The 23,876-nt window shown below is 36.6% G+C and overlaps 1 protein-coding gene across 1 annotated transcript in view; it reads left to right on the top strand.

Moving 5' to 3' along the window:
* The window catches only part of ARHGAP15 (Rho GTPase activating protein 15), a 604,723-nt gene that overhangs the window by 180,009 nt on the left and 400,838 nt on the right, over positions 1-23,876 (top strand). The window lies entirely within an intron of this gene.

The raw sequence follows: 23,876 nt of genomic DNA on the forward strand, positions 1-23,876 counted from the left end.
GACACCAAGAGGACCACTGAGTGGTTTGCTAAAAGAAAAGCCATGTCATAATGCCAGGAAGTTTATGGATATAGAACTCAAATGCCCTACCCCCACCCTGCTTCTTATATTTCAAACTCTAAACAAACTACCCTTTTCCACAAAATCCTGATTTTCCCAGTCTCCCCACATTGTTCTTTCTTATTCCAACAGGGCTATTTCCCTCTGTCACCTTTGATGATTTCCTTTCGCAGTGACTTTTTCACTTCAATTTCCCCACAAAACCTGCTCCAGGGGAATGTGGAGGCAAAGACTGCATATGTGTGGGAGGGCAGGTTGGTGGAATAAGAAGCAAAAATCAGAAACGTAAGGTTTTTCAATGTTTGTAACATAACGACAGATGCTGAGGTAGAGTCTATCTTTAGGTTTGCCAAAGGTTCCATTTTGTGTGTCTGTTTTTTGATTCTCTCTAATTGCTGTTCAGCTTTGTGTGTGGCTTTGCTAATGTGTCTTCCTTAGCCACGTTAGGGAAGCAGAGAACTTGTCGTTTCTTTAATTAACCTTTATGTCTTAGAACCCAGATAATAGAGTTCATCGAGCAGGCTCTCTTGGAAGTTTTAAGATTCATGCTGTTGTAGTCTGCTTTTGAAAAGTTATTGTACAAAGAACATTTTTTTTAAATACATTTTTATTTTGCAAGACTTCAGGTGGATGAGGAGAAAGCTTGTTTTTCACATTTAGCCTCCTTGTAATTTTGTTGTTTTTCTCTCAATTGCTGCTCTAGAAAGCACATGGTCTTTCTCTAAAACCCTGCTTTATGACATTGCTATTTGCAGAAATTTAACTGGCAGCCCACCCCAGGAAGATAAAATCCTGTTTCATCCAAGTTTGGTTCGCCTCCTACACCCACACCTGAAACCATATTTCTGCCAGAGCCTACATTCTGCTAAGGAGGAAACCAATCTTTTATAATACTTTAACATACGTGAATTTTATTTTATTTTTAATTAAAAAATTGCATTTCTCATCCAAAAATGCTAGGATGACATTTAAAGCTAGAAAAGAGTTTCCAAATAACTCACCTTTACAATTAACTCTTATCAGAACTAGACAGTTATTTCGCTGCAAATGGCTATGATGTAGCTGTGAAGTTGAAAGGCCTCCGTCACCACTCAAGTTCTTGGTGAAGTTCAGAAGCACATTATCCTACAGGATTTGCTCAGGGCTCAAAGTTTGGAAAAGAGTGACTCGTACAGAACTGGAGTGAAATCAACTTTTATTTTCAGTTAATAGGATGCCTCAGGAATACACTAAACTTCCTGGTCTTCACGAGAGTAAAAAAAGACTCTAGGGAACTTGTTCAGAAATCTCTCAAGTTTTCCTGAAAACAGTTTTAGATATACACTTGCTACCTCTAAAACAATTTGAATGAATTAGGTTTAGATTATAACGCAAACTATGCAGGATTTGACAGTTAAAGGAAAATGACCTCGGACAAGACTATTTGAGATTCACATTCCATGTGAAATTCTTATGGAAGTTGTTCAAGACGATGAATGACATTATGATGGACTTCAAGTCACCCGTCCTCAGTCAAAACACTCTAACAAATCAGTTAATTAAGTAGAAAAACTACTAACTAACTAACTACTAACTAACAAATCAGTTAATTAATTAGAAAAACTACTATATCTGATCTATCCTACTTTAATATACTCCTATAATGTCTAAAGAAGTTATATCACTTTCCCAGGGACAAATGCAACTGCATGTATTTTATTTGTGTTTAAGTATATATGTACATACATATGTACACACCCGCACATGTACACATATGTTTTAGGGAGCCTGTTCAGTCCTTTAAAATATTTTTTTTAAAGATTTTATTTATTTATTTGACAGATGGAGATCACAAGTAGGCAGAGAGGCAGGCAGAGAGAGAAGGAGAAGCAGGTTCCCCACCAAGCAAAGAGCCTGATGTGGGCCTCGATCCCAGGATCCTGAGATCATGATCTGAGCCAAAGGCAGAGACTTTAACCCACTGAGCCACGTAGGCGCCCCTGTTCAGTCCTTTAAAGAGAATTGAACCGGCAGTGACTCTTTAATCTGTTATAAAGAGCTATTGTAGCAACAATTATATTTTACTTCGTCACTTTCTAAGCAAATAAATGTCCAACATATCAGACTTATTTAAAAAGGAAATATTTGTTTTATGTAACTAGCAGATGACATTATCACCACTTACATCTCTATACATATTTTTAAATGCTTACATATATATACACATACATATCTATGTATAGATATGTATGTGTGTGTGTATGTATGTATATATATATATAAAGCTTAAGGTGCTGTATTATTCTTTTATTTATAAAACATATTTTTTTAAAAATTAAGTAAACTTCATTTAGAATATTCAGTTCTGGGGTACCTGGGTGGCTCAGTCAGTTAAGCAGCTGCCTTCGGCTCAGGTCATGATCCCAGGGTCCTGGGATTGAGTCCCACATTGGGCTCCCTGCTCAGCAGGGAGTCTGCTTCTGCCTCCCCTCTGCCTTAATTATTATCCATGACTGGATTGCAATATTCCTAGGCCAAAGACCGTATCTGACTTATTTATCATCAATTTTCTAATCTTTTCAGTCATGGGTACACATGGTACACAGTAGAAGTTTAATAACTCAAAGTTAAATGATCGCAGGGGTGGATCAATGGGTGGATGGATGGATGGATGATGGATGGGTGGAAGGAAATGAATCCTGGCAGGTAATGATACGACAGTGAAAACGAGGAGAAAAAAAAGCACACACATATAAACACAAACGCTGGTAACCCAGACAAGGAAAACTAAAGATTTCAGTGACTTCATCTAGCAAACCTTTATGAAATATCAGGCACTGAGTTAAACGTGAGGCTGTGATGATGAGGAACAATTAATAGTGGTTGGCCACATGGGGTTTACTTTCCAATGGGGGAGGTACAAAGAATAAATAAATGAACATAGTGATGAAGATAATCACCTTATTTGAGTATTGCTGTAAAGATAAAAAAAGAAAAAAAACCCTGCATGATGACATAAGATTCTCTCAGGTGACCACGTTAGATAGGATAGACAGGGAAAGCTCAAGAAGAGACCTCTCATTGGGAGTCAATAATGTGAAGAAGGAGGAAAAGAGCGTTCCCCTGAGCATAGGCGGAGAGCTCCTGATTGCTGGCAGGGGTGGTGAAAAAAGAGTCATGCATGCTTTAAGAGAGTCAGTAGTCCATCGTCGGGAGACATTCTTTGTCTTCCTTACTTAAACATACATGGGACTTGGGGCGCCTGGGTGGCTCAGTGGGTTAAGCCACTGCCTTCAGCTCAGGTCATGATCCCAGGGTCCTGGAATCGAGCCCTGCATCAAGCTCTCCACTCAGCGGAGAGCCTGCTTCCCCCCCTCTCTCTGCCTGCCTCTCTGCCTACTTGTGATCTCTGTCTGTCAAATAAATAAAATCTTTAAAAAAAATTATATATATATATATATGACTCTCTAACACAGTTAACATGAGAATTTCTAGGGTAGTATGTTTGAAACCCAGATAGCCAGAATCCTACTGTTTTGCCAAGGGGTGGGACGCAGCTGTTTGTATATTATAAAAGCTTCCCAGGTGCTTCTGTATAGGATACAAGAACAAGAACAGCAAGAATACTATCATCTTGTGGTTTCTCCTAGCTAAAAATGACAGTCACAGAAAAATACTATTAACCATTATAGAAATAATCATACCATTGAGAACACCGCTAAATCTACTCTTTCCAACAATTTTAACAAAGGAGACAATCTGAACCATGTTATGTATACCTGAATCACTTTAATCTCCCTCAGAAATAATTATCTGTTAAATATCTACTTGTATACATCAAAAATTTTCAATTCGAATTGCTCCAAATAAGATAATTACTTAAGGAAAATTATAACTGGTAAGTCTGTTCCCCCCAGTTTAGTCAATCAAACAGTCATCTACTAAATGTGGTCCTCAGCATTATCAGCGTCTCCCAGAATTTGTTAGAAACGCAGAATTCCAGGCCACCCCAGACCTACTGAATCAGATCTGCATTCTGACAACTTCTCAGGCAATTTGAATGCACAATAAAGTTTGAGAACTTCCTGAGCACTACTTTATGTGCCCAATCCCACATTTGAACACATACAAGCAATACAAAATGACCAGAATTTAACTATGTCCAGCAGGATCTAAACTGTTATAGCTGGGAAGAAAAAAAAAAGAAAAGAAAAGAAAAGAAAAGAAAAAGGAAGAAATCTAATAGTTTTCAGAGATTTTAATTTGAATTTGCATGTGAGCCCAAGTCCTAAGTCTGGTTGGTAATTCTGACCTATAACATGAGATTTTCTGATCAATTTGTTTCCAAATATGCAAACTCACTGTAAGGATAACATAATACTACCATTAACCCTCAATAGATAGCCAGAATCCCACCATTCTTTTTAGTCTAGATTATAATAAAATCACTTTCTAATCGGTTTCCTCCTTCCATATTTGCTCCTATTATAGTTTTTCTTCCAATAAATTGTTAAACTCCATGACTTCTTACCTTTTTTAAAAACAAATATTTTTAATTTTTAAAAGTAACTCTGCCCCCAATATGGGCTCAAACTCACAACCCTGAAATCCAGAATTGCTTCCTATACCATCTGAGCCAGTCAGGCACCCCACCAGCTCAGTGACTTTTTAAAGACCTTTGGCTTATTTTTCCCCTCCCTAGTTTATCTTTGGTAATTACAGCATATGTACTTATGGTGTCTGTTCAAATGGTAACACTTTAAAAAAATTTTCTTGAATACTTCATTTAAAGTAGACTTCTCATCCACCCCCCCCTTTCTCTCTTCATGTATCTTGCATTTTTCTCCATGGTTGTTATCCCTCCCTGTAAGTGCATTATATCATATTACTAACTACTTAACTGTCTACGTTCACAGTGGAGTATAAAATCCAGGAGGTAGGGACTTCATCTTTCATGTCCACCAGTGATTAGATGTATGCCACATAAATAACAGAGGAAGAAGAAATAGTTCTTGAGTAAAAGTTGAGTGAAATTAGTAATTCTAGGATGTTCAAAGTTGTGTGGTTATATTATTATCAGAACTATTTAACACCTAATATATGTCACTGGGGTAGACTGTAGAGAATGATATATAAAGCAGGATACACCTTCTGGAGATGAAGAGTACAGCTGAGTAATAAATAAATGAATAGAAATAGGGAGGCATATCATACACAAAATAAATTCTTCAGGAGCTAAAAGACGAGTTCAGTGGCAGGAAGTAGAAGAAAGATCATTTTGATACATAGGTCCTATGGTAATGGCATTTTAAGAAGCATAAATGGCAAGCTTTAGAGTTGAGATAGATGAAACATTATTCATCAAACTGTAGAAGTACGTGTGGAACCCATGGTTAGAAAGATAACAAGTGCGCAGTTGATGGTGACTTCACCACCTAAACCAAGGAACCTGTACTTTATTCTCTGAACTTCTTTTCTTTTCTTTTTTCTTTTTTTTTTTTTTTTTTTGAGAAAAGTGTCATGTGTTCAGAGTAGTGGTTTAAGAGGATTCGTGCAGAACTTTTGGAGGATGCACTGGCTCTGGAAGAGGCTGCAGGGCCACACAGCTGGCTGGGAGATTCCAAGTCATCCATGACAGGTAGCCTAGCTGAAGGAGTGGCTTTGGGAACAATAGGTATTAAAATGAGTCAATGATACATTAAATGATAGAAGAGCACGTAACAGCGAGAAATACTGTGGGAGTAATTGCTACCATCACCATCTTTATCACTATTACCACACGTAAACATATCACAAATCTTTTCCCCAATCAGAGCTCCAAGGGCACTAATCTAAGCTGTGTAGAAAATAATTCTTCCCGAGATAAGGATATTATCATTTTCTGGTGATTTAAAACGCAAGTCAGCGGGCTGCATTCTACAATGATATTTCTGGCAATTAGAAACAGAAAAATAGGAGTTCACTCTTATCCTCTCAGAAGAACCATGATCTCACCCCTCCCCCCATAAAGGGCCTTTTTTTCTTCTTTCTTTCTTTCTTTTTTTTTTTTCAAATAGTCAACACAAAAGATAAGAGTTTTTCCTATGTTGCCAAGTGCCTTTATTTGTTTGTTGGATAGGAAATCCCACATACATTCTTCATTGTTTCCTCTTTCTAACAACAGTTTTCTTAACCAAAAATGAGCATATTAAAATCAACCTGAAAGATTGTGAGGATTATTAAGTGGTGAAATATAAATTAAGTCTTGGTCTTCGTGTTGGAGGAAGACTTTAATAAATACTTGTACTTTCTTCCCCGCCAACACCTTGTATGGTATCTTGACAATGTTAATTCTCAGAATTGCTTATCAAATAAGTGAACATTGTTGAATTTGCATTACGCATTGAACACTTATTTATTTAAAGATTTTATTTATTTATTTATTTGTTTATTTATTTATTTATTTATATGAGAGACAGAGAAAGAGACAGAGCAAGGAGGGGAAGGGGCAGAGGGAGAAGCCAGTCTCCTCTGAGCCCAGAGCTCCGCTCTGGACTGGATCCTAGGACGCTGAGATCGTGACCTGGATTGAAGGTGGATGCTTAATCAACTGAGCCACCCAGGCACCCTAGCATTAAACTTTTAAACCATTGACCAACAAATTTGCAAATGCCCAGATGTCAATGTCTTCATACAAATATCTTCTAGTGTTAAAACTTAACTGTAAGTTGGACATTTTTCTCTTTGTCTCTCTAATCCACAAATTTCCCTTCCTATATATTTGTATAGTTATTTTCTTTTCCTCACAATATTCAACTTCATGTAATTTCTTCAGTGTCTTATTTCCTGGCCCACAATTTATACGTTTTTTGATGCTTTTGTATTGATTTCTCTATGTGCTTTTTAATCCCTTTTGTTCCCTTCTTACCAAATGGACTAATTTTTTTATTGGATCCCACTTTTATTTTATCCAATGCTATTAATTTGTAATTTTAAAATATGTTTATAAAAACATAAATTCTTGATCCCACATTTTATGCACCCTAAACCACTTACTCTCTGCTATCTGTGCTTCTTTCCTACTTAATGAAATTCTTTTCCAGTCTGCTCTGTAAACATATTCCCATCTCTTCACACAATTTGTGCCCAAGTTATTGTATTCCTAATTGGGTTAGAAAACTCATCTTTATGGGGCCTTTTACGTGTTCTATGCACTTATGGTTGTCGGTAAACAAAACAAACAAAAATAATAAATAACAGGTGGGTAGCTAAATATATAATTGACTGGGAATCAAGCTTTTCCAGAGGAGGAAAAGGCTATGACAGAAGCAGTCTACATAGATGACACCGAGTCCAGTAGGAACACAAGTGGTGCTCAACTGCCACCTTTAATAGACTAAAACCTGTTATTTTTCATCAATAGAAAGTAAATGTTTTTACTTATCTACCATTTTTTCAGAGATGTATTGTAATAAATGTTATTATTACCATACTTATTTTTACAGCACCAAACATGAAATCTCTCTTCTGTCTCATCATGATCCCCTTCTCAGTAGGTACAGAGAAAGATGGACCCAATGGAAGATGATTAAAACTGTGTAGGTGCCTGGGTGGCTCAGTGGGTTAACCCTCTGCCTTCGGCTCAGGTCGCGATCCCAGGGTCCTGGGATCAAGCCCCACATCGGGCTCTCTACTCAGCGAGGAGCCTGTTTCCTCCTCTCCCTCTCTCTGCCTGCCTCTCTGCCTACTTGTGATCTCTGTCAAATAAGTAAATAAAATCTTAAAAAAAAAAAAAAACTGTGTAGGCGATAACCAAAATTTAGAAGTTTCTAATCTAAAATAAATAAGCTGGTTAGGATTCCTTAACCTTAGCAATTCCCTCTTCTCATCTCCTACCTCCTACCTGACAAAGGAGGGGCCATGATGATGGTGGGCTTGATCTGGGGACATCGCCAACCGCAAGCTTTTCCCCAACTCCACACCCCGTGATGTCACCATGTTAGCTTACAGTGGCCTGCAGTGGGAATGTGCATGCTCTGGATATTAGTGAAGGCTACACATCACGACTTTCCCCCAGAGATGAACAGCGACTAGCACAGCACTGGGGCAGGGCCCAGAGATCTGTGGCAAAGACACCCTGGAAATCACTTTGCTTCAAGCTTAGAGGGTGGGTAATCCCTGAGAAACAAGAAAGGCAGATCCTACGATCTTGACTAGGCTGAGCAGAATTCAGGGATTAACCAACAAGAGGCTATTCTGGAAGAAAAGATCAAGAACAGAGTTCAAGGTGAGAGTACGCAGGGAAGCCTGGGAAAATTCTCTGAGCTGAGAAAGGGGGAGCCTCACATCCTTTTGTATCTGACAGCGGCAGTCTCTTAAGGGGAAGGAGGGGGGTGGGGCTCCTAGGGGTTGGGTTTAAAGCTTCTAAGGTGAATGGGGTACAGCATTAAACAACAGGGGATTTTTGAGGGTCATAAGCCTGCAGAGGAAGCAAGACTCCGGACAAGTAACAGATGTACTTGGTGAGACTAGCTTGCTTGTACACAGTGTAGACCATCTCCCCCGCACAGAGCTTTGCATGGGGCCCATCAGCCCCCACTCCCTGCAGGTTGAAGGCACAGCCACAGCCCTGGTGAGCAATGGAGCCCTGGCTCCCTGAATTCCTGACTCTAGAAGCCCATGACCTTTTTCGTGGAGAAGAATAAGGTCTCAGCAGGAAGATATTGTGTAAGAGGAAAAAGGCCTTGGAGCACCCAAGCCAGAATGCTCAAGTGTGTACAGAGTGCATGAGCACATATTCAGGTTAAGTGCCTCTCTCCAACATTAATTCGTGGGAAGTATAGAGCTCTTTAGGATGCAAGTAATAAAAGCTCAACTCAGACTTGTGTGAACAAAAAAAGAATGAACTGATCTGTCTCTCTCCTCTTTTGTTGTCTGTTAGAATTATTTCTCAACAGATTTTTCTCTCATAGAGTGTTCACACGGATGTGTGCTTCAGCATTCAGGCAATCAGCTGAGGAGAGATTTCCTATTTCCGGAAACTTTTGGCAAAAAGTTTTCAGGGGGCTTCTCATTGTCTTGGCTGTGGTCACATGCCCTTCCTTGATCCAACAAACCGGGCGCAGAGAAATGTATTTTGTCCTGACCTGAAGTCGGGATCCACATATGGACAAGAGAACAGGCGCCATGAACTGAGAAAGGGAAAGGGGGTTTTCTCAAAGGAAGAGGTACAGACTGGACATAGAGACACATCCTCTATAGTTGTCTTCTCATTAGAGTTACAGAGAATTTAGCAATGACTTCTAAGTGTAGATAAAAGCTTAATTACAATGACTCCATCTAGGACATTGTTTTCTTTCTTGCTAGTGTTTATAAGCTCATTTTCATTTTCCCCAAACTTCTCTAAAATTTTTCTCTCCTACACATGCACACTGCTCTTTCTTTCTATGTCACTGGGCAAGTTTCCAGACAGGCTGCTCAACCCCTATGTGCCATGCCCACCCTCCTTTTGGCTTCCAGATCTGTACCAGGGTTGGGTTTTCTTGGTGGCTGGTCTCCTATGCAATCTGCTTCTGTCAAACTAAGGCTGAAGCACTTAGGAGAGGCTATGTTGCTTCAGCCAAAAAAAAAAAAAAAAAATCCATTGTTTAAGTGAGAAGGGACTGCTTTATTAGCAGAGAGAATCTAATAAACTTTCTACCTAAGGTATTATTTTTATTCATAACTCTGAAAGTTTAATGAATCAAAGACTAAGTTATATGCTCTGTAACTTTCTATAGCCCACATTAGGTAACTTATAAAATGAATAGTACAGAAATGATAGAATAGCAATTACTTAATCTGAAAGCACAATTATGGACTTCCTACTAAATATAGGAATACAACACAATAATATAGTAATAGATTAAGAATATTATTCCTAGTAAATAATAGTAAATAATTACAAAATTAAATGATTTCATTTAATTAGAATTTTGAGGATCAAAGAAGTTTTGCAACTTTCCATTTTAAAAAGTTGCTTAATGGAAAAAACTAAAGGTCAGCATTACTATGGACAGAATGACCCAAAACCTAGACTAATTATTGCTGTCACTGAATGGTTTGTTTACTTTTTGCCTGTGCTTCCTAACGCTTGTATCTGACATTGGCATCGAAGAGGATGAATTGATTTGTGAAATGTTTGTTCTGATAACTGGAAAAATGACTAAGGTGGAGGTTTCATGTTATTGTAAGTAACCCATTTCTGTACGCAACAATATGAAAATAATTCCCTATCTTTTAATGTTCACACCTCTAGTCATTAGCCAGTTTGTTGTCTATCTTAGATTAATGAATATCAGCTAACTTTGGAAATAATTTGCCTGTCCCCTGACTGCACTTCCTGGTTTGCCTGGGATGCGTCTGCTTGATGCCTGTTTTGCCAGTGTAATTTTAAATGTACCTCCTTGCACTCCATAAAGTGTTTTAGTTCAGAGAATGTAAATAAGCTAAGTTTATGGTACATATGAGAATTATTTTTGTTTTGAGATGATGGAATGCTTGCCAAAAACAGAGGAATTGGGTAATGAATGGGGTCATAAAAATAGCTTTCTTCCGAAATCTTTAACATTTGATGAAGCTAGATATGTACATTGCCCTGAGATGGCTGAGAGAGAGTCTATGAATATAGGAATTGACTTGCATTTGATGATCACTCTTGCTCAGCATGCAAAATAGCAAACATCTTAGACGGGAATGAAATGTCCACCCGTGTGAGGAAATTTATCTCAAGATTGGACATGAGTCTTAGAAATGATTTTCTGTTTTATTTTCTAATTAAAGAAAAAATCTAGACATGCAGACAATGGGCCATGTATCAATAAATTTCAAATCTTTAAGACTTCCTGAAAATGCTTTATATTTTCCTTTGGAAAAACTATATGAAGAGATTTAAGCATGGAGGAGAGGCCAAAACCATGTGCCATGTCCTTAAAGATATCTGGTGTTCAAATCTCAGCTCTATCACTTATTATTTCACCCTATCGTACTTTGATTTTAAATTGCATTATTAACGTACTGTGCACGCATAGAAAACACACTCTCATATAAAGCTTCCTAGAAATCACAGGTTGGCACACGATCATTTCTTTCCTTGGTTATAACAAGCATTAAGGTTAGTATTTGTTTGTCTGGTAGTGTGTTTTCCCACCATATTTTTTTCTTCCTTGGAGTTATAACCCAATCTGTGTGCACCCAGAAAATAGTCTATGGCTTTCTTTCAGTGTTTACATATTTAATTCCTGAGGTGAAATACCTGCTAAAATGATTTATGTTTGCTTTTGATGGACCTCCAACAACATAGAAAGTCTAAGATATTCTCCATGGCAGAAATACTTATTACTTTGTAACCTAGTAGTTATTTGTGCTGCCTTTTAGTGAGGCAAGAGGGAGGGTAAAACTGAAACTGTTAGTTCAGGTTTAAACATTCACTGATACTTTTTTTTCCCCCAGTATTGTACAATCTTAGCTGGGGAAAATATGTACATTCGTTTTGAAGCCATAATCTTACTTTCAGTTTGTATGCCGGTCCATTGTGTAAATATGAATTTTTAAGCAATTTAGCATTTCATCGAAGTAACAGGGCACTTGATTTTCTTTCATCCATATGAAAACAATTAGGAAAAAGTGCCACTTATCTTAAATAGTATTTGTCAGATTTTCTTCATCAAACTTGGTAAATACAGATCTCTTGACATTTTGATGAATTTTCATCACTCTGTGGTAAACCTAAGTGACTAGGCTGTGGCCCGTGAACAGCTTTTGTTTCTATGTGACATTAAAATGTATTTTTTTTTAAAAGCAAGATTATAATGAATATTCAAAATTAGATTCATTCTCCAGCATGTGCACAATAGGTCAGAAGTCGTGGCTGGAGAACACTTACTAGTCAATCTCGAGGTTTTATTATTTCTTATGAATCTCATCTTTTCACATGATTCAGAGATATAACTATCAAAGAGGAAAGCCAGCTAAATATATACAAGTTCCAGTCTACCTAGACAGTTTGAAAATTCATTTCACATGTGGTTAAGTTAAAAGTTGGTATTTCTCCCTAGCAGTGTATTGTCTTGACTCAAAATTTCTTGGACCGTATGTTCGAAACAGTTTGAAACAGACATTATAAATGAAGAGTAATCAGTTACCATAGTTCAGAGCATTTTCTTCAAATACTCTTCAATTCTGTTCCAGCAGAATTTTATTTACTCAAATATAAATCTTTTTTTTTAATACTCTAGAGCCCCATCCTCAACAGAACACCTCATTTTAGTACAATTGTTTTTATAGTCTGTCACAGGGTGATGATGATAAATGGAAAATGATTAAGTATATTGTTTGTCAGGTTTCTTCTTTCACAATTCAATAAATATTCCCAGAGTCCTCCCTTGTCACCTTACTCATAATGATTATCAAGTGGAAGATATGCTTTAAATTCAAGAATGAAATCTAGTTTTCATTTTGGTTGCTCTTCTTTGCCAAATGTATAAAATATGAATTCAAATTTTGGATGCCTATAAACCAATTTAATCTCTTAGATATATTAAATCTTTTATTTGGGGGCTTGAACTATTTAATACTTAAATGAGGGAAAAAAAACCACTTTGAGCTTTAATTCAGTGGGAGGTATATATGTAATTCATTGAGGGGCATATTCATAATATAATTCTTTTATGTTGGCTGTGCTTTTAAGGTTTAAAACACTGGTTTCCACATGTAATGCACTTATTCAATGAAAATTTATTACATTTACTAGTTATTAAACCCCAGAAACAATTACTAATGAGAATAATGAGAAAGAAAAAAGAGAATAAAACAAATTTTTTTCCTAAATATCACCCACACTGGCCTTTGTGTTCTCTGAAATTTCCACTTTTTTTTTAACATTTTTGATACTAAGTTATAAAGATTCTCAGTTAAAAAGGCTACTTTTATTATTTCTTTGTCTGTTTATTTCTAAGCTTCCTTCTTCAAAATAGTCTTAAAGTCACTTACACATTTATCGCATCAAATACAATAAGGCAATAAATTAGAGATATTTAAGCAAGAAGAGACTATCACTAGGGAAATTAGGATTTGCACGACCTACATTTTTATGGCATTTTATGGCTTTCAAGGTCCTTTTTTTATTTAAGATTTTTGTTACTATATTCTTCCTGTTATCCTGTGCGTAAAGCAATCCAAATATTTGGTTTCCTATTTTTCGATTAACACCAATGAAGTAAGGGTTTTTACCGTTTTTATAAGTGAGGAAATGAAGGTTCAGAGACTTCAAATACCTTACCCAAAGTCACACAGCTACTTAATGGTAGAGCTAGAATTTGAACTTGTCTGGTTGGCTCTACAGTGTGCTACTAAGAATACTGATTAGCTTTATAAGCTGAAGCTCTAGTCCATGTAAACTCAGCCAAACCTTTGCATCTTTTGGGTCCAAGCTAAATCTCTTCTTTAATGGGGCCTCTCCAACAATTAAAGCCATTTCAAATGATCAGTTTTTTGAGTTATTGTACATGGCACTCAATTTGACGTGCAATTATAGATTGTTATCCAATATTATTTATGAGTGTATGCATTCCTGACTTCTCTCCCTATGATATTTAAGTAAAAGCAAATTATCAGTGTATTTTGTATACTTGCTCACTCTAAAATTGCCCTTGATTTCTGAATGACACAACATTGCCCTCACCAAGGTTTCAGTAATAACTCTACTATGATTGATATGGTGTGGTAGATGAATTCTCAAGAGGGCTGCCATGATCTCTGCCCCCTGGTCCTGCAACCGTGACTAGGTTACATTATATGGCAAAGATGATGGTGTCACTCCCTTGATTTCATTATGTTTTATGGCAATAATGAACAGATTTTGCAGATGTACTTAAGATCTGAAAACAATTGACTTTAATCAAAAAGGAGATTTTTGTGGGTGGGCCTCGTTTAACCAGGTGAGCCCTTTAAAAGAGATTCTAGGTGTGAATGAAAATCTACTGGCCTTGTTGAAATAGGCAGCTATGCTATGTTATGAATTGTGTATGGAGAGGAGTGGTCTCTAGGAGCTAGGGCCTGAGTTCTGCAACCAAAAGGAAGCGAATTCTGCTAATAATCATGTAAACTGGAAAAAGAATCTCTGAGCCTCAGAAAGGATAGCAATCTAACCTGACACCTTGATTATGACCTGTGCAATCCTGAATAGAGAACTCAGCCAACCTGTGCCTGAGCTCTGACCCATGGAAATGGTGAATTAGAAAAAAAAATGTATTTTGTTTTGAGCTGCTAAGTTGGAACAACTTGTCCCAATTTGTCACACTGTCATAGAAAACCAATACATAATGTCACATCTAATACACTATAAAACTTGTTACTTTTTATGAAAAGTAAATATATATATTATGTACATAAACTTGTTAATTTTCATGAAAATTATATATATATTATATATAAATTATCTATATATTATATGTCTTATACATAAATTATTTATGTACACACACACACAAGACATGTCTAGTTTAGCATCAACATCTTTATTTTAGAGTTTTAATTGCACAATCTTCATTATAGTTTTGGAGCCACTCTAAAAAGTTTATGAGAAAACATCTTTTAAAGGAAATTGCCTGGTAATTAAGAATATTTTCGGGGAGGGGGAAAGAAAGTTGACATTAAGCTTAAAAGTTTAGTGTCTATTTGTTGAAAGCAAAAGAGAAGAATTTAAGTAAAAACTGGCCTACAAGATCTATAAAGTATAAATAATGTAGTGTCATGTTAATATTTCAATGCCCCTGTTTGAAGATTTTTCTAAATATGTCTTTCTACTATACTACCATTTCCCCCATCAAAATTTAACATGTAAAATAAATTTGCATCATAGAAATAAAATTCTCAAGTATAAATGTATGAGACAAATATATGACATATCCATAGTCAGAAATGTGTTCAGTGTATACGTATTTCATAAGTAGCCATTGTGATTCCTAAGCCCCTGTCACTTTCTATTTGAGTAAAGTATATTTTGTAGGCTTTTGGGGACATTATGTAAGGACAAAGAAAACTAGTGAGAGTTTTGTAGTAGCATATGCACAATATTACTACACTGCTTATGCAATTTCTACCCATTACCCAAATGGAATTATTATTTTTTTCTAATCCAATTTGTCCTCAAGGTTTTATTTCTCCATCAGTGATATATTGGAAAACTCCTGTAGGCAATAAATACACACAAGATGAGTTGTAATTTTCCACCTCTAAAGTCATATGTCTGGTAAGTGTCGATGTCCCCAGATCAGTTTGGATGTCCACAGGGAAAGCATTTATTTGCACATTAAACATAATTAGCCTATATTATATACATACCGTTTTTAGTTTTCCTTATTGAGGCTGTTCAAGTAACTACTACTAAACTAATGTCACTTTCTCCCTAAAGAATATCATTTCTTTGGTGTAAATGGTCAGTTGATGTCCTCATTCTGCCCTTAATTAGAGTTGGATCTTTGAGCTGCTCATGTATTCATTTACTTTAGCTCCATAAGGAAATTATGACTACAGTAGAGATTGCTAGGAGGATCAGATATATATTAAAGAGCTTTGCCAACTACAAACCCGTTCACAAGTCAGAGTTGTCTGTGTTCTACATGATTTAATATGGAGCAACTAAATGTGTATTTCCCCATGGGATCTATATTTTAGCAATATATTTTTCATTATGCCGTATTATTGGCTATTGTACACTGACTGACTTTAAGACCCCTTAAGTGAAACCTTCCTTGTTGCTCCTCTTCCCAATCTTTCCATTTTGTAAAAAGACATACCTCCCTTACACCACTAGGGGACAATGGACCTATTTGTTTATATGCTTGTCCTTTGATTTGTCTGTCTTGGCTCCTAGCCTATCAACTCCTCAGAGCAGGAACAGTGTCTTGTGCATTTTTGTTTTGTCAAAACCCAGCAGAGCACATAATGAATAGTAATCACTCAATAAAATGCTTTTGATTTTCCTTTGAAGATGAAATTATGAACAAATAAGTAAATAGTGAAATTTTTAACTGTCAGATCGAAGCAAAGTTTATTGAACAATGTCTGCCTTCAGTCATCAAGTTAAACTTTCTGAGAGGAATATTATTTATACTAAAACAATAACAACAAAAAATACCCTTAAGAATTATGCGAGCAAAGAGTCTGAAGTGTTATAGCCACTGTAGAAAGGCTAAGATACTCTCTTGGTGTAAGAAGGGAGATAACTGGATATTTTGGCAGTAGAGTAAGAGTTAATACTATTTTTTGAGTCTGACCTTAGGTTTAAATTGTGATTCTGATGTTAATCATTATTAGACATAAGCCTCACACCTCATAAATTTAGTCCGCCTGTTTCCACGATCCAGAGCCACGTTAAATAAAGAACAGTTTCACGAAGCATACATTTCTAGAGGGTCCTTTCTTCACTTTTCTCAAATTATGTTTCTTGTCATACAAGCTACCTTTCATGAGCTGTCATGAAGCCCCAAGTATAATAATGCAGATGTTTATGTCAATAAATGACCCATCTCTCTTTCAGTCAACCTGGTTTATAAATAAAACTATATCCCCTCCTTACTGATTTATATCATGCTGAGATCACAATGTCAATTCAAACAAGGAAATGGATGTTCCAGGAACTAGGCATACAAATGTATTATTTCTTCTCTTTTAAATAAGTAAAAGGAACTAATAATAATGTAACATCATTGCCTACCCACTAACTGCAGCCTGGAATAAAGAAAAAAAAAAAAAGTCTTCATCTCTTTGTCTTGATGGTGAGATATTACTAGCTTTCATAATGCTAGAGGTACAAATGTTCTCATATTTAAAAACAGTTTGATAAGATCCATATCTCTTGTATATTTCAGTTGAGGTATTTTGTGTTTTATATTGCATCTAATAGGCCTATTCATAAATGAAGAGTATATGGGGAAAAGATGAGCATCACCTCATAACAAGACATTGAGATAAACTATCCAAAATGATGAAAGCTCCCAAATGTACATGGCCTTTATATTCATTGCTTTTTCTATTCAAATATCAAAGTGCTTCAAGTGGCTTTGATGACATACTTGTGAATTCAGCAAGTGCTCACCTTTGGCTCTTAGAGGCTATGCAGATTGCTTTTACTTGTTTGGCTTGAAAAGAAGGGCCAAGAGTGTGTAGCGGATACATAACACCTTAAAACAATTTCTCACATTGTCCTTAGCTACTTTACACAAACTTGCTGGAATTCTCCCCACAATCTTCAGGCAATGATAAGAATAAATGTCAAATATTATTAGTTCTGGAGTATAACTACTAATTTTGGTTTCGACTACACAGTACATATCAAAACCTTGGAACATTTCCAGTTGTCTTCACTATCATTTAGTCCTTAAAACCCAGAACAGACATTTAAAATGAAAAAAAAAGAAAAAAAAAGTATACCATTATATTGTGGCGGCAGATGCAAGTTAGCATTATCGGAAGATGAATACTTGTAGCCTTCACTGGCAACCTGATCAGATATATTCTGTATAATTAAATAAGGGATGGGTTTAAGAAATAAAATTACAACATCTTGGGCAATGCTTTGTGAATAATGAAGTAAGCAGAAGAGAGACGATAAAAAGTCCAAGTGTGATTAGCGGTTGCTCTTCATGAGAAATTTTTTCCACCTCTAATTTGACTCCTCTGCAAAGCTTTAATGAATACTTTCTTCAGTGATACTGTTTGTTGTTTTAAATATCATCATGGACTCTTTGCAATGTTATTACCATATGAAGACGACACATTGGCGAACTTTAGAAAATACCAAGCGGCTCTTGGCATGATATGTCTATGTTAACTCATTTAAACCAGTTTTGGGCTCTTTCGCATGAATGTTAAGGTTATCGCAATTCCAAAAAGAAACTGGAGTTTTCAGAGACTTGCCTTGTGAAGAAAAAAGACTTTGAAGGAAGCAAGAAATATTAGTACATCGAACAAAGTGACAGACAAGGTAGTTTAACTTGTTGGTTTGTTTGCTGAAACTCAAAAGTAAATATACTGGAGCTGAAAGTGTCCCATTTTTATCCGCCTGCTGCCGTAATGGTTGTGTTACTTCAGGGCTTCTACTTCAATAATTGATCAGGGTTTGTATAGCACCGGCTAAGAGCAAAAATAAGAGTGTTGCTTTGAACAAACTGCTGCAATGTGATAGCATTAGGCACAGAAACAAGATTCGGGAAATATAGATATAGAAGAAACAGGAAAAAGATGGATACATTGGGTGGTAAACACTGCTCCAGGCTAGAAAGTAATGAGAATTTTTCCGTAGAGAGTTTTGACCTGCTATTCAAAAATTGTTTCTTGTCTTAATAAATCCTAAAAGTGTAATTTACTTGCAAAAGGGAAAGAACAAAGGCACCAAAATTTTTTTGATAACAACACTTGTTAAGGTTGATAAGTTGGGTTCCAAATGTGTGAAGAAAAATGGGTGACAGTTTGTTTTAAGGTGACAGCCTAAGTGTTCAGATACTTCCATCTTTTGCTACTTATCAAGCAGTAGCCCCATTGTAGCTTCCACTGTATGTTTGTGTATCTGGACTACGCCGAAAGGGAAGGAGCTGGATTCATCTAGAAAATGTACTTAGATCTATTGGTAAATTGACAACCACAGAGCTCTATAATTTTTCTTAGGCTTGTAAAAATAAGACTTTTTTTGGTAGTTTTTTTTTTTTTTTTTTGTCTGTCTCTAATTTGTTTTGCATTGCAAATAAGAAACACCAATCCTTTCAGAAAAAATTTTTTTTTTTCTTGAGTTTCCAAAGACAATAGTTATTATACTTTTCTTCTTTTTTTAATTTGAATCTCGTAGGATTCACAGAGGGATCAGTTGTTAGGTGCCAACCACTGCGTACATGTCTGTGTCCATTTGACCAAAACGTGCATTTGTCCTATAAGCTAATACAAATTTTCATTTTGACCTTCTTGATTGTGCGTGTACACACACGTGCGCAGTCAACTTAAAGACTGGAAAGCATTAGGTGGTTAAGTTTTAGAGTAACTTTTACAGCATTAGGTACTGTAACCTGCTACTGTAGTGTGGCTATAGTGAAAAAATGTGAAACAAGATTGCTGAAATTTCATCATTGTGTAGAAAAGAAACTGTGATGTCAAAAATAATGTGATTTTTCCCCATTAACATCTACTTCTATTTTTTCCCCATTAACATCTATTAACATCTATTTCGAAGAGGTTATTTATTCATTTTATGCCTAATGAATTATCATGGAGAAGAAGAAAATTAAGCAGTTTTGTATTTCAGACTAAAAGTAAGCAAAAAAGCGTATAAAATAATGTGCTCTCAATTATGGAGACTCTTCCAGGTAAAAATGATATCCCAAATAATTGCTTCAGACCTCTACTTTGTGTGTACACACACCACTGTAATTAAAAGGCAAGCATTGGGTTGCGAATTTTATGATCCAGATTGGCTTTTCCACCACGAATTCTTATAATGTTCATAGAGCTCCACAATCAAATGAGTTTGAAATGTTGAACTAAATAAAGATAAATAGATGTTTTCACTAAAGAAATTCTCCTGGACTTTAAGATGCTATTATACTCTACAAACCTCCATGCAGGGCCAGGAATGCTGTGTTCCCAAACATATCTCGTCATGAGCATTTTCGTTCAGAATCTCAAGGGACTAGTGAGTCTTGGTACATACCTTGAGAGATACTGATCTTGACCTATACCACCACCAACCCGGATTAGCTGTAAGATGAGAAAATCACTTTCCTTAATTCTTTGGCTTGCTAACTTAAAAAAAGTTTATAGAATTCCCAGTATATTTCACAAGAATTTAAAATACTCTTGAAAACTGTTGTAATAAAATAGTATTTAAAATGAAAATGATAAAACTGTTAAATGCTGAGTCAGAGCGGTTGACTAACCTCGTTAACCAGCTAAAACCATTTATTTGGGCAGTTGTCTCCCTGCATGTATAATTTTGTTCAGGATTCAGCAAATTTCTCTATAGCATACACTTTAGAGAATCTCACAATGAGTTGAAAGCATAAATATTAAATGTTTAAATGCCAAGGAACTGTTTAAAGTGATTTGAAATTTTCTTCTATTCGTTTCATGTACATTTATTATGCCAAGAAGTTACCTAGGACCTGGGGACACAAAACTGAAAAACGCAGGATCTGTATGTAAGGAGATACGTAGGCAGGGGAGACACACACACAAAAATAATAAACAAGAATCATTCGGTGTGTTAAGGCTTATGGTGTGCTGGAAACATCGAGTCCGATGGGTGCGTGTGGTAGGGGTTGGGTAAATTATTCAGACTGGGAAAAGCAGATAGTAACATTTGAGCTGGTTCAAGAAGGAATTGAAGGAATTATTTAGGCAGAGAAAATATATCCCAAGAAGATAGGATGGCAAATACACAGGCATGGAAAAAATCATGGTATGGTTCATGATCCAAATATAAAGCTCATGGGGAGGGGAAGGAAGCAGGAATGGCAAGTGAAAACAAGAAAACAACGACAGAGCTTTTAAATGTTATGCCCGGGACTTGGATGCTTTCCTTTGGGCACTGGAAGAACCACTAAAGGACCTACATATGTGAGAGGCGTGATAGATGATGTAGAAAAAGCCAGCAATAGAGGACACCTGTTTTTTTCTGACCTGTGTGAATGCAGGAGAGCCCAGCTACACATTGGGGATAGAGTTCAAAGACTTGAAAAATTGTATCAGCTAACAAAGTTTACCGAGGACAACTTCTCCTTGTTATGGAATTTAAAAACAAAATAATTAGGGCACCTGGGTGGCTCAGTCTGTTAAGCACCTCACTCTTGAGTTTAGCTCAGGTTATGGTCTCAGCATCCTGGAATTCAGCCCCACATCAGGCTCTGCATTTAGCAGGGAGTCTGCTTGAGATTCTCTCTCTCTCTCTCTCTCTCTCTTTCTGCTCTGCCCTCACACGTGCTCTAAAATCTTAAAGAAACAAAAACAAAATAATTAGTTATTATGTGGTTGTATTCTCTATCACTGATTTTCAAATAGTTCATACCCTCTGAATCCTTTGCTTATGGTTCCTGCAATAAAGAAAACACAGTGAAGAGGAAATGACTTCATTTGCTTGGTGGAGATATTGGTATGAGAAGCCCTAGGAAACAAACCAACTTGACTCTCAGGAATTTAGGAAAAATCCTGGGAACACAGTGAGACAGTGATTGAAAACCACTCTTCTATATTGAAAAATCACACATGAACCAAACATGCTAACTGACTTACTTGGTATTTAAAGAAGGCTTTTTTGCTTTAAAAAATTCTTGAAATTCTTGGTTTTCTTTCATCATTCAATAATATTTACTGAGAGCATACTACTTGCCAGGCCCTGGCTAGACATGGGGGAAAACAGTGGTGAACACAGACAACATTGCTATGCCCAAGTAGTTTATAGGTTAGAAGGAAGACAAGCAAATCACTCCCTAAGTCAGTATGAAGCTACCACTCCATAAAGTTATCAGAGAGACCTCCAAGGTGCCACACACAACTATGCAGGTGGTTGATCTGGTGAGTCTGGCCAGTCTGGCTTCCTGTGGACAGGGTCATTCATGCGAGATGGGCAGAAGGTGGAGTTACATGGTGAAGGAGGGAAATGCCAGGCAGATGGAAGAGTATGTGCAGAAGTTCTATGAGGACAGTGAGCGGGATAAATCTAGAGAGCTGTCTACTGGCTGGTCTAGCTGGTGGAGGGTAGGGGGTGGGGAGGCAGGTGGTAGCATGTGAAGTGAGGGAGGTGAGAGGGAGGGGCCGAGATTTTAGAGGGTCTTATAGGCTGAGTTAAGGAGTTAATATTCATCCGAAGACCAATGGGAAGCCATGAAATGATTGAAAGCAATGCAGCCCATGAAGGCTTGTTTTTTGAGGTGACAAGTGGCATTGTTTCTATAGGGTACTTGTGGTGAATATGTCAAAGTTTGAGTTACATTAGGGCTTCATAGATTTTTGCCTACACAGGTTTCTGACTGCCACTGATCTAAGATTCAGGGATTTTGAAGAATTTAACCTAATGTAAATCACCCCGGATGGAGTTTTCTTTTAGATTTTCATATTTCAGGATCACAGGATTTATTTTCAAAATAACTCCAGGTCAACAAAATGACTGGCAAAATATCAAATAGTATATATATATATATATATATATATATATATATATATATATATATATATAAAATGGAAGGTATGCTGCTTATGTGATAGCAAAATTCTACCAAAACACTGGAAGGTTGAATGCCATTGACCTATGATAATTAACTTGAAGAGAAAAACACAGTGTTAAATTAATTGCTCAGCTGGAAATTATTTAGTAATTCTCTGACTTTAAAATCCCAGGAGTTTTCTTCTTGTTATAATATTGTTAGACGTCTTAAAATCATCTTAAAATGTAAATTTTGGAAGGCATCGCTTTCCTTCACTTGTAGCTTGCAAGTGTTCCTCTTTGTGTCTAATAATAATAATAACCAAGGTTTGAGTGCTCAGTGTATAGTGAACAATAAATCTGAGCATTTTACATGATATCCATCATGTTATCTTCACAATCGCTTCCATAAAGTAGTCTTTTTACTCTTATTTACTGACAGAAAACAGGCTGTAGAAGAGATGACTTATCCAAGCTCATACCAGGTAGTGAGTCACTGAGTGGTTTGGACCCCCAAATCCTGTAGATCCCGTTGATTAATTACAATAGCATTCTGCCTATAAAAATAAATGTAGAGTTGTACGTTTCATAGTGCTCAATAAGCTTCTAACCTGTGGGAAGAAGAAAAGGACTGGTATTATTAGCTCAGGGTTACTTGGGTGGGATTCAGTGGCCTTGTGTATTCTTAGGAAGATTGTTGACAGAGAGAAAAATAAAAGATCACAGCGATTAGAATCAGTTAATGTCAGCCTATCTGACATTGAAATACTGTGAGTTAGAAGCATCCAGAATCGTCCCGACCAGTAGAATCTGGACCCTACACGTGGCTACTTGGCAGGCAGTTGGAGATAAAAGAAAGCTTTGTAAAATTAGTATTGACAAATTGTTAGCTAATAGGAGTAAAGAGAGTTTTGGAGGAATGGTTTATGTATTCCATTTAAGTACCTTCTTGCTGACCCAGTTGGCCTTTTTGTGGCAGACAAATAAAAGGGAAACCTCACACTAGGGTGTGACTTTTGACTCAGCCTTCTATCAAGGAAAAGGAAGTACACAAACTTGTGCACAAATGCCAGGGAGTCGAGATACCTGGTTCAAATTCTGCTTCAATTACTCACTTGCTGAGTGGCTATAAGCTAGTCAAACTTCCTTAACCTCAGTTTTATCTATAAAACTAGCATAACAGGACTTCCTTCACTGTGTTGTTATGAAAACCCTGGGTTCATGGGGCTTCAAAGTCTGTCTTCTTTCCACTATGCCATGCTAGATAATAGAAAACAAAACCCGAGGCCGTAATAAACAATGGATATGAGGTAATGTGCCTTCTATTAGGGATAACTATTCATTTTTTCATTTTTTCATTGCATGTTCATGAGAGTCAGACTGGAGTCTATTGGCTATGCTCCTTAAATATCAAGCTAACTTTTAATATTTACATGAAGACTAGGAAAAGGGTCGTCGTTATTCCACTGTGGCTGTGGAAAGGGAGAGTTGCATAGAGAGATTAGTGACCTCCAGCTTTCCCAGGTGGCCATCCTTGATCAAGTATCTTTACTTCTGGCCCTTCGTTTCTAAAGGGAAAGACTAGATGACATAGTAGGCCAGATATAATTCATAAATTGATGATTGGGTTAAG

This window comes from Mustela lutreola, chromosome 3, assembly GCF_030435805.1.
Source record: "Mustela lutreola isolate mMusLut2 chromosome 3, mMusLut2.pri, whole genome shotgun sequence".
Classification (NCBI taxonomy): domain Eukaryota; kingdom Metazoa; phylum Chordata; class Mammalia; order Carnivora; family Mustelidae; genus Mustela; species Mustela lutreola.